Genomic DNA, 13028 nt, shown 5'->3' on the forward strand with positions numbered 1-13028 from the left:
ATAATAGCACGTATGGTCTTGGGACGGGTCCAGGGATGGATTGAAACAGAGGGCATTCTGTCTCCGATGCAGGCGGGCTTCAGGTCAGGAATGAGCACCATAGATCAGGTGTTTAGACTCTGCCTGATCTATTGGAAGGTGGTTTGGCTTGGCGGCGGCACCATCTTTGCTGCATTCATTGACCTGAAGTCCGCCTTCGACCTGGTGCCAAGGGATAAACTGTGGGGTGTGCTGAAAAACCTGGGGTGCCCATTGGAACTGCTAGACCTCATTGTTAGACTCCATGAGGACAACTTTGCGAGGGTGAGGTGGGGTGGCCAGGGACAAGTGACGGAGACATTTCCCGTAACTCGAGGTGTCCGTCAGGGGTGTGTTCTGGCCCCAACACTCTTCCTCCTTTTTATTGATCAAGTTGTCAAATTCTTCATGGACACCCCCACTGATGCCCCAATGCTGGCTGGGATGAGATTTCCACTTCTCATCTTTGCAGATGACACTTTAATCCTCTCAAAAACACGTAGCGGACTCCAGCGGGCTCTGGAACGCTTTGAGGAGTACTGTGCCATCAACAACCTGGTGGTAAATGTGGGGAAAACGAAGTTCATGGTTTTTACTAAAAATTACCCTGTTCGGAGTTCCGTGAGGTTGAATGGAGTAAACCTCGAGCAGGTCGACACCATGACCTACTTAGGGGTTACCCTCGATAGCCGTCTGAGATGGAAGGACCAAATTAATATTCAACATCTCAAACTTGCTAGGCTGACTGGCTGCCTTATTAAAGAGCAAAAGGAATCAATTACAAAGCGGGTCCTACCGGCCCTCAAGATCTACGATGTTAAAATCTCTACCGCCATCTTATATGGCGCGGATCTTTGGGGCCACATGGACTTGCTTAACTTGTTTAAAATCCAATGTAGATTCCTTCGTAACTTAGTAGGCCTCCCACAGTCGACCCCTTCGATCCCCCTTTGCCTGGACCTTGGCTCCCCTCCGATCAATGAGATGGCTAGATTTAGGCTGGTGGCCCTGTGGAGACGGATATGGACGTCTCCAGATCTATCCCTATTTGCAAGAGAACTGGCCGAAGTTAGGTCTATTACGGGTTCAGGGAAAATCCCATGGCTCTCTGCTGTTAAAACTATCCTTACTGATATGGGCCTAGAACACCTCTGGTCATCCCCTCAATCTAATGCCTTCCCTTCTAAAGATGAGTTTAAATCCCTGTACTGGGCCACGACTCGCCTAAAAAGAGTCCTACTTTCCAACAAAAATAGCCTCACAGGCAGGTTCTTAACATTCAAAATTGACCTTTCGCGAGAGCCCTACTGGGACATAATAACTAGACTGCTAGACAAAAAGCTGTACCATCAGTTCAGAGTGGGTTCTTTGCCTCTGAACCCTTTCTCAACCAAATGGTCTACAGGGTCATCGCCCAACTGTACATGTTGTCCAGGTCATATTGAATCTGAAGGACATTTTCTTTTCGCTTGCCCTAGATATGCTGCACCCCGAAAGAAATGGTTAAAACTCTTGTTTCAAAAATTACCATTCAAAACATCAATGGAAGCAATTTGGGTGCTTAGGACCAACACCTCCGAACTTTTTGTCGTAAGTTTGGCAAAATATCTGGGATGGGCCTGGCTCCTAAGGTTAAAAAAAAAAAAACATGCCATAGTTTGCAGGTTGACCAAAATGGCTCGTAATCTGTCATGATTGATTATGTATCAGTTAAACGATCTGTGATTAGAATTGGCTGTTTTATCTGCATTCCATGTATTCCTGCCAAGAAAGGGCTCACTGATAACGAATACGAATTGTAATGTCTCTTTTTAATTTAATATAATTCTGCTTTTCATAAATTATTCAGGTTTATCATTGATTGATATTTAATTCTGTTTTATCTATTTGTTTTAAATGCCCTTTTGTGCATGTTTTTCGATGGTTGCTTATTTTTTCTACTCCTGAAAAGTTTTCTTTTTCCCTTTTGTTTTTGCTTAAATTGATTGAATTAGTCAATTTCCTTTGTATTTTAATGTGTCTTTTATGATTTGTCAAAAAATCGAAATAAAGACTTTAAACCTGAAACCTGAGAGCAGGTAGGGTGGTCTCTAATATGGCAGACAACACCTGTTAAAACCTTGCACATCAGCCCAGGACACATGAATGCAATATGGTTTAGTGCTAGTGACTGAGCACCTGGCACTTCACATGTACAACTTGGAGAGCCTTCACATACCCAGCACCAGGATCCCCTCTCAGTTGAGAAGATGATCCTCTGGCAACCTCATTCCATGATTTTACACTACACTTTTGCCGGCCTTGCTCCAAGACAAGCACACTTACCTCATGGTGCAAGGGGACCTCCAGTGTCACTGGCATGTGTAAAGTTTCCAAGGTCCATGCATGATGTGCTGCTACAAGCCAGATTTTTTAGATGGTATTGTGGGACTTGTAGTCCTGGTCAATCATGTTGTACATTCTAAAAAAGTTTCGGTATTAAAAGAACAACCTGGACACTTGGCAGGGCTGGACTTGCCTGAATGTGAGTCCTTCCTGTCCTTTCCCTTGCACACAGCGCAGTGCAGCCCAGCACAACAAAGTATGTTGCTGCGCTACATGAAGGTTTTAACTAATTTGTCCCTGGTTTTCCCTTACCCTGTAGTTTCTCCAGCTCCTTGACCACAGCACTTTCCTGTCCTTCCACTCCTTCCAACAACCCTGTGAGGATGACAGATGCGACCTGCTCCTCCAATGGATTCAACTCCTCCTGGAGATCTGGTCCTTTCAAGGTCCTCTGTGCTGCCTGCAGGTAATTGTCCATTTTCTATTTGGTCCTGGACTTATAATCATGCCAGCGCCTCTTGCACTCCGGCACTGTTCTTTTGTTTTCTTTACCCTGTTAATCTTATCCATATGGACTGCCAAATGGCTTCCTTCTTCCCTAATGACAATTTGGAGGTGACAAAGAGAAGGAGCTCATTATTTGCTATATCAGCTATTAATATCAGTTCCTCTTCCTCACTGAAATTGGTCTTCCTCTTTATTCAATCAATCAGGTTTCTTGTAAAGTGTGACTACTCTCCCGTTAGGTCCTCAAGGTGCTGGGGTGGGGGGTGGGGGGAATCTGCCGTTCAGTCAAATAGTCAGGTATTGAGGTCATTCCTGAATAGAGGCAGAGACAGTGATTGCCTGAGATGTCGAGGCAGGACGTTTCAGTTCTTTGCAGCAAAGTAGGAGAAGGATCTTTATCCAGCTGAGGTTTTGTGGATCTGTAGGATGGTGGACAGGGCCCCTGGGTTCCTGCATGATCTTTTTGGCTGGGGTTGGTGTTGGTGGGCTCCTTTTAGAAGGGCTGTTAGTGGTCCAATAGTGTGGCGTATTCCATGCATCTTTTATACCCACAAATGCATCACTTAAAAAAAAAACTCCCAACACACAAAGCTGATTCGCAGCACTTTACAACACACAAAGTAGCTTTGCATCACTTAGGTCACATTTGCCTGATGACACATTGCGTCGTTTTCCTCTCCAATGCGTTAGAAATTCTGACACACCTTTGGTGCTTGCAATATGGTGTACCTTACCATAGATACAACACAGCCATGTCACACAGAAGTAACGCAACACAGCGCATGGAAAGGGGCGACCACTCGGTCCCCCCGAACTTATGGCAGAGTGCCTCGATCCCCCCGGGAAGCCATTTTGGGCGGGAGGCGCGTCTCGGCTGGTATGCCCGAAGCGGCGTAGCTGGGGCGCGCCCTTTCCCGCCCTAGAGTGGGCTGGCCTAGACACTGACGCAGCCAGCCACGCCCTCGGGGCAGGCAGGGGCGGGTGTACGCCCGCCCCGAAGACGGATAAGAAGGGACGCAAGACCAGAAGACATCCTCTTGTTCTTGTGCTCTGAAGCTGCACCTCCTCGCTGCACGTGAGCTCGGGACAGAACGAAGAGCCAATTTTGAGCGTTTTGATCTTTCCTTTTGTCTTCCAGATACTTCGTTGGAAAGATGCCCAAGAAAGGCGCGAAGAGAATGACGACCGACCAGATGGTTCGAGTCCTCATGAAGGAGATGTCCGAAATAAAGAAGCGGTTGGCGGGGCGAGACGGGGAGGAGGGATCGGGGCGTCCATCGGCTGGAGGGAAGCCAAAGAGGCCAAGAAGGGGGCCAGCCGGGGGAGACGTCCCGGTTCCCTGTGCCCCGCTCGAAGCGCCAGCCCCGGTACCGGTGGAAGGGAATCCGATTCCCGTCGTAGTCACCCCGACATCCACTGAGGATATGCCTCCCGAGTTGGCGGCACAGCTAGCAGCGTGGTTGGGCGACAGTAGCGAGGGCGCCACGGCTGCCGAAGCGCAAGCACTGATGAAACAGTTGCGCGAGAAACGTGATGCAGCCAAGGTGCCCGCGCCGGCTGCAGTGATAGACAAGCCACGAGTGGCGGAAGCAGCGTCCAGTGCAGGTAAGCGGCCATTGCCGATCGCGAGGGATGAGTCAACACCCTCTCGTAGAGAAAAATTGGGGCAACATGTTCCTTTGGCAATAAAGGAAAAGATTTGGGCGGGGGAATATGTAAACATTTTCTCCTTGCTTGTTGATCATTATGAGGTTGAAACTGTTAAGGGTCAAAAGGATCTGATGCATCCAAGTGTTTGGCGTGCAAAAATGGCCGCCTTTAAAGTGAATGAGAATATTGGCAACTGGGGCAATGCATGGGGAATTTTTACGTCGATTCTGGGGGAACGTAGGCCTGAATTGCTCCCTGAGTTTCCAGTCTATCAGTCACGAATTATGGGGTACTCGACATCGCACCAAGGTAACCATTGGTTCTGTTATGATAACCTTTTCAGGAAGGCGATGGAGCATAACAAAAGTTTAACCTGGGACTGTTATGATTCTTTGACATGGGATAAAATGAAAGAGTCAGGGATGTTGAAAATGCCGTTGGTGGGGGGCACTGTTGGTGAGTCCTCCCGCCAATATGGGGGGACGCCCTTTCGGTCAGGTACGGGTACCGACGATTATTCGAGACCTGCCGGCAATACGGGGAAGAGGGGGTTCTGTTTCAATTTCAACAAAGGTAAATGTACTAGGCCCTCGGGATCGTGTAAGTTCAAGCACGAATGTAGTGGTTGTGGGGCACCCCATCCTGAGTCCTCGTGCAGAGCCAGAACGGGTCAGAATGGGGGTAGAGGAGGCGCCAAACAGGTCTAATGTAGTCCGAGGGGCGCCTTTACCAACCCCGATTGATACCTTGGCGATGATTCCCTGGCTCAGTGAATACCCAGATCGTACTACTGCTGGGGTGCTGCGGAACGGTTTTTCATATGGTTTCCGCATCCCGGTGGGGGACTTTCAGGGTGTTGGGACGTGCAAAAATCAACTTTCCGTCTTGCAGCATACGACCGTAGTGCAGGATAAGATCCGGAAAGAGGTTATCCGAGGTCGGGTCGCCGGCCCGTTTAGTGTACCCCCGGTACAGAATTTTGTCTGTTCTCCTTTAGGGGTGGTCCCCAAGAAGGACCCAGGTGAGTTTCGATTGATCCACAATTTATCAGCTCCTCATGGTCTTTCTGTGAACGATGCAATTGATCTAGAGGTATGTTCGGTGCGGTACGCATCATTCGATGAGGCCGTAGCCATTTTGAATCGCCTGGGGCCCGGGACGCTGATGGCGAAATCAGATATCGAGTCAGCGTTCCGATTGCTCCCGGTACACCCGGACGACCAGCGTCTTCTGGGATTCATGTTTCAAGGTTCGTATTACATGGATAGGTGTATGCCGATGGGGTGCTCTATATCTTGTGCATATTTCGAGAAATTCAGTAGTTTTCTACAATGGGTCTTCACGAAGGACACGGGTTTCCGAAACGTAATGCATTACCTTGATGACTTTCTGTTCCTTGGGGCCGCTGGGGATGACGAATGTGGCCGGGCCTTGACTGAATTTTGTGTGTTAATGGATCAATTTGGCGTGCCATTGGCACCAGGTAAAACTGTGGGTCCCACGACTTGCCTCGAGTTTCTGGGGATCGAGTTGGACTCTAGTGAGGGTTGTTTTCGTTTACCAGCTGCCAAAGTGTCGAAATTCAGGGCAGCCCTGCAAATGTGTATAAATGCATCTAAAGTTACGCTGCATCAATTGCAGCAATTGGTGGGGAGGTTGAATTTTGCCCTGAGGGTGATCCCAATGGCCCGCCCCTTCTCCCGTTCAATTGCCCAGGCGATGGTTGGCCTAAAGGAGGGTCATCATCGCACGAGACTATCGGCTGAGGTCCGCCAGGACATGCGTATTTGGTTAGCATTTCTGGCGGACTTCAATGGTCGAGTCGTCTGGAACAAACCAGCCATGTCCTCTGAAGAGCTTGGTCTATGGACAGATTCAGCGGGAAGCATGGGCTTTGGCGCCATCTTCGGCACAAAATGGTCGGCACAAAGGTGGCCAACATGGTGGTATGAAGAGGGGCTGACGAGTAATATTGCTTTCCTTGAACTGTTTCCCATTTTGGTGGCCCTCAGAACCTGGCCCGATGGGTTCAAAGATCATTCTGTCATATTTTGGTCTGACAATATGACCGTTGTAGAATGCGTCAATGGTCAGGCAGCACGTTGTAAAATGATTTTAAGGCTGCTCAAAGAAATTGTCTTACTGTGTATGCAACTGAACGTGGTATTCAGAGCAAAACATGTCCCAGGGGTGATGAATCAGGCGGCTGATGCACTGTCTCGTTTTCAAATGCAGGCTTTCTCGGGTTTCCTTCCCTCAGCGGACCCAGAGCCGGCACCCTTTCCCGAAGCTCTCTGGTCTCTCGGTGCCCCGAACTTCGTCACCTCGTGGGAGAGAGTCTAGCACCAAGGACGAGGAAGGCATATGAAGGGGCGTTTCGGGCCTATTTAGCCTTTTTGGGGACTGAGAGAGAGGGGCTTTGGGGGCATGAGGATTGGGTAGTACATTTTGTGATGTCCTTGCGTAGGGCTGGGAAGTCAGTGGCTACAGCCCAGAGGCATCGTGCTGCCATTTCCTTTGTTGCCAGGGCTCATAATATCCAGGACCCGACAGCGTCTTTTGTGGTACAGAAAGCGCTGCGTGGGTGGCAACGCCTTGAGGGTCGCAGAGTAGATGAGAGGCGCCCGATAGGTCTGGATAGGTTGTCCCAGTTACTGGCCACACTCCCCGCCACATGCTCGTCTCAGTACGAGGCCTTTTTGTTCCGAGCTGCTTTTACGCTTGCATTTCACGGGGCGATGAGGATAAGTGAGCTGGTGGCAAGGAGCAAACGGGATGTGGTGGGGGGTTTGTGCCGGGAACACGTTCAGATCAGGGGTGAGACGATGACTGTATCCGTTGTCAGGTCCAAGACTGATCAAGGTGGGATAGGTGACTGCATAGTCATTCGCAGGATTCCAGGGTCCTCCATGTGTCCGGTAAAGTGTTTAGAAGACTACCTAGCACGAAGGGTGGCATCATGGGGAGGGACATTGTTGAGACACGCGGACGCCACCCCACTGACGAAATTTCAGTTTCAGCGGGTGCTTGCGATGTCAATTACCGCAGCGGGATTGGACCCGGGCGAGTTTGGGACCCATTCCTTTTGGATAGGGGCTGCCACTGAAGCTACAGCTAGGGGTCTTAATGTAGAACAAGTAAAACGAGTGGGGCGTTGGTCCTCCAATTGTTATAAGAGATATGTGCGGTTGCACATGTTGTGAAGCTGTAATAATGTACTCACGCTTCTTGTCTTTTGTTTGGTTTTCAGTTGCGCAAGCCTACGAGGCGGGGCGGACTATGCAGTCGACCCAACACCAGGCCAGCGGTCAGACATCACCGGCTGTGAGAAAAGAGGTGTGGGTCGTGGGCCACTCATACGTGAGGCGTGCCGCAGACGTATTCGAAGCAGGTGACATGATTCACGTAGCTGGGGAATACGGGTACAGGGTGTCCTTCTACGGAAGGGGCGGTCTCTGTATTGACCAGTTTCAGGCATTCTTTGAGGGTTTGTTAGGGCGGACGAGGTCACCGCCGTCTATAGTCATAGTACATTTAGGGGGCAATGATTTGGTCACCTCCGGTAGACGACTTCTCCTAGAGGCAATGCTTTCCACTGTAAGTTGGTTGGCGAGGAAAGTTCCGGGGTGCATAATTGCATGGTCTCATATGATCCCACGAAAAGTGTGGCGGGGGGCTGTTTCGATTCCTGCTTTGAACCATTCTGTTAGAAAACTTAATAACAAAGTGAGTAGGTTGTTCCGTTCCAAGACATTGCATTCTATCTCGCATGGTTGTATTAATGATGACAGTATGTATTTAGGGGATGGTGTGCATTTCTCTCGGGTGGGAAATGAGTTACTCATAGGAGACTTCTTAGCATGGTTAAAAACGTTGAAACATGACCTTTAGGTAGGAGTTGTGGGGGGTCCGGATAGCCGGTCAACTATCCGGCCTGTGGCGGTAAGGTCATGATCGGTGAGCACTAATTAGTAGATCCCTATGAGTGGGCGTCACCCAACACGGATGGGAGCGCTCGGGAGAGGTGGCCATTGGCCCCTCAATGGGGAGGCGGTCCCTTCTAAGGATGGGTCGCCGGAAGTAAAGGAAAGGCGGTCAAGGCCCCTTCCTTTGTAGGAGGGGTTACAGCCCCCTCCTGGGGAATTTCCCGGGGCCAGTGACATCTGCGACGGCAGATGCGGTAAGTTGTGTGGGGTTGGGATAAGGTCTACGATACCTTCTAGATACCTCACACGAGTATTCGAACGACCTTTAACTGGCGTCGAGTTTTTAGGTGCCCCCGTCAAGTCAAGGGAAATTGGTAGTAGTTGCACTTGAGGTACGCCTCCGTGCTGTCGCCCCTCCCAAGTGGGAGGGGTAAGTCTGGTTAGGGATCTTGACACCGGTTATGACCTTGCCGTTGGCCCTTAAACGTTAGGATGTACAATTTCAATATGTCAAGAAAATGTTTTGTAGGATGCTAGTTCGGCTAGGAGAACCTCTGTATTAGAGAATCTGTTAAGGTTAGCCAAACATCGCAATGTGGTAATGAAATTGTACATAACATGAAACGTTTAATGTTTTTAATTTTGTTTTAATAAATACGGCCGGGATGGTCACTCCATCCCACTTCCAAAAAACTTCAAGAACTGTTTCCAGTTTCCCTCCTTTTGGGGATTGTGTTGAGAGGGGGTGGCGGGTATCTCGGCCATATGGAAAGGGGCGACCACTCGGTCCCCCCGAACTTATGGCAGAGTGCCTCGATCCCCCCGGGAAGCCATTTTGGGCGGGAGGCGCGTCTCGGCTGGTATGCCCGAAGCGGCGTAGCTGGGGCGCGCCCTTTCCCGCCCTAGAGTGGGCTGGCCTAGACACTGACGCAGCCAGCCACGCCCTCGGGGCAGGCAGGGGCGGGTGTACGCCCGCCCCGAAGACGGATAAGAAGGGACGCAAGACCAGAAGACATCCTCTTGTTCTTGTGCTCTGAAGCTGCACCTCCTCGCTGCACGTGAGCTCGGGACAGAACGAAGAGCCAATTTTGACCCACCCACCAGCCCCTGAAGACAGCCAGTTGTTTGTAATAAAGTTGATTAATTCTGCTTCTCTTTCGTTTGCAGGTTGTTGTGTCATGTTGATGTTGAGTATAGTAAAGAATGGTCTGTTTTGAGTACGTTTTGCCATTAAAATGATTCAGATATAGTGTTGATTTTTTGAGCATGCTCTTTCGGGCATAGTGGCCAATGTATTCTTAGGTTTAGTTAGCACTGTCGTATTTATTTTGGTAGGCGGTAAGGTCATGATCGGTGAGCACTAATTAGTAGATCCCTATGAGTGGGCGTCACCCAACACGGATGGGAGCGCTCGGGAGAGGTGGCCATTGGCCCCTCAATGGGGAGGCGGTCCCTTCTAAGGATGGGTCGCCGGAAGTAAAGGAAAGGCGGTCAAGGCCCCTTCCTTTGTAGGAGGGGTTACAGCCCCCTCCTGGGGAATTTCCCGGGGCCAGTGACATCTGCGACGGCAGATGCGGTAAGTTGTGTGGGGTTGGGATAAGGTCTACGATACCTTCTAGATACCTCACACGAGTATTCGAACGACCTTTAACTGGCGTCGAGTTTTTAGGTGCCCCCGTCAAGTCAAGGGAAATTGGTAGTAGTTGCACTTGAGGTACGCCTCCGTGCTGTCGCCCCTCCCAAGTGGGAGGGGTAAGTCTGGTTAGGGATCTTGACACCGGTTATGACCTTGCCGTTGGCCCTTAAACGTTAGGATGTACAATTTCAATATGTCAAGAAAATGTTTTGTAGGATGCTAGTTCGGCTAGGAGAACCTCTGTATTAGAGAATCTGTTAAGGTTAGCCAAACATCGCAATGTGGTAATGAAATTGTACATAACATGAAACGTTTAATGTTTTTAATTTTGTTTTAATAAATACGGCCGGGATGGTCACTCCATCCCACTTCCAAAAAACTTCAAGAACTGTTTCCAGTTTCCCTCCTTTTGGGGATTGTGTTGAGAGGGGGTGGCGGGTATCTCGGCCATATGTTTTATTGATGCAATGCTGATGAAATGCAGTATTGCATTAGTTCTCATAAATATACCCCTTCATGTTTTACTGCAATCAAATCCTTCAGGTCCTACATTGAGGACTCTGCTCTCTGTACATGCAAAGAAATGAATACTTCATATGTAATAGTGCACCAAATTCTGCATGTCTTTTACCTATTACGCTGAAGTCTATAGTCACTCAACTTGCAATCCTCTGTAACACCAGATCCGAATATGATCAATATGCCTGGTATCTGTAATACCAGAAAGGCTATTATTATCAACACTTTTTACTGGTCACTCCTAGGGCTGTATTATAATAAGTGCCCGGGGTGCAACAAGCGTTTAGGCCCACTTTGCGCACCCACGGGGCACTTTGGTATTATAGAAGGGACACATAGGTGTCCCCAATCATAATACGACAGCACTGGCACACTTAAAGCACCTTCACTATCAACAGAGGGTGTTCCCTCATTTGCATAGGGACACGCCCTATACAAATGAAGGAATTCCTTTGACTCTGCACCCGTGCCATATTACAGACATGGCACAGAGTCAAAGAAGCCCTCAGGAGATGCACTGACAATGCACCATTTAAAAGGTGGTGCACTGTCAGTGCACCCCCCTGAGAGCAGCCCTCCGCAGGGGGTAAAGGTAGTCCCAAGGACCCCCCAGACATCCCCTTGCAGGCAGGTGCAGTCGCTGACTGCACCCACCTGCAAGAGGATCTCTAATCCCCTTTGAAAGTGCAGACGGGTGCCCCCTGCACTGTAAAAACACAGAGCAGCTGCTCTGTGTTTTGGCACAAATGCGCTGCCCTGGGGACAGCGCGAGCTCCCAGCTGCCCTGGGGGCAGCGCATACAACATAATAGGGCACAAACATCACAATGCATAATACAGCCCCGAATGGGGCAGATTTACAAGATCCTTGCGCCTTCTGTTTTCGCCATTGCGTCACTTTTTTTTACCCAACTGCGGCACAAACAATGCAGCCTATTTACATTGTGATTCAGGGAGATGAGTCACGTTGTAATTACACCCTGTGTCACATCATAACTGCGTCAGGTATAATATATGCGGGCGTCCCTACACAGGAAGGCCTTGTAAAAGTAATGCAGTGAAATCTACAAGTTTTCACTGCGCCACTTTTAGGACGCCATTGTGTCAAAACCTTACGCCTGCTTGAAGCTGGCGTAAGGAGTGACGCAGTACAGTAAGTATAGGCCTCAAACTACAATTCTGGAGTTACGTCGTGCTTGCGACACAGCTCTGGTAATGCGTGACTTTTGGGCCAACAGATACGTTAGAATTTCTGTCATGAGCCATGGAGCACCAATTAAAAATACAGCACATCCACGGTGGCGAAAGGACATTTTACGCTGGCGCAAGGAAACCTACGCATTTATGTAGATGTGTCAGTTCCTTGTAAATTTACCCCAATGTGTCGAGCAATTGAGCATTTTCTCACTCAGGAAAACACTGATAACAAACACGGTTTCCTACTCTGCAACCCTTTGTGAACACCTGCACCGTTGTCCTCGCAGTGCTGTGTTTAGGTTTGATTTAAATCCGATCTGTCCGTCTTTTAATGATGGAAGTTTAGCACGATATCAGCAGCCTTCCTCTTTGGTTATGTGTATTAAAGAACTGTTGTTCAATGTACGGATGAATAAAACTTAGCATAGAATAGCAGGAATATAGCGTGGCTTTGCGAATCACATTCACATCATCTATCAAATAAAGAAAAGTGATTAAATAAAAGAAAGCACGGTTAATAAATGAAAAACGCAAAACAAAGGAAGAGAGGAAAAAATGAATGGAAGAGAGATGGAGAAAGAGGAAGGCTGGAAGTAGGGAAAATTAAAGGCTTTATAAAATGCACGCCAAAAAACATGATTTATTGTTGTAAGAAATATAGGAGTGCTGTAAAGTATTCGTACGAATAAAGAGGGATGTAATTTTTCAACCACTAATTTCGAACCTTTTAGTTTAAGTTGAATGCTAAGTATTATACTAAATTCAATCTTCAAAAGAACCACTTCCAAGAAACCAGAGCGAGCGAAATGGACTGAGCAATGTTCCAGCAGGCACAATGCCACTCTGACAGATGGGATGGAGCGTAGGCAGCAGCAAAACCATGTATGTGCATCAAGTATAGTAGCCCTTGTTGGCATAATGCCCGGTTTGGCATTGCTAAGTGGTGATCCTTTCAACATTTCTGCGTTAATGATCGAGCACACAGTGCACCCACCTTCTTTGGTCAATGGCTCCGGGTTTATTTATAAAGGGATGGCCAGCACTTAATACAGTCTCGGTTCAAGTTATTGAAGTACATTCCCTTTGTGCATGCAGCCAGGAGCAGTACAGATTCAAGTGAAAGAGCACTTGCACATTCTTGTCCTACACATAAGTGACTCTCAGAGAACGATATTTTGTTCACAATTGAAGGGCTATTTAAACAAGTGTTCTTTGCTTCATTCGTAAAGGAAATGTATTATAAAGTACCGC

The sequence above is a fragment of the Lissotriton vulgaris genome, chromosome 3_2, assembly GCF_964263255.1.
Source record: "Lissotriton vulgaris chromosome 3_2, aLisVul1.2, whole genome shotgun sequence".
NCBI lineage: Eukaryota > Metazoa > Chordata > Amphibia > Caudata > Salamandridae > Lissotriton > Lissotriton vulgaris.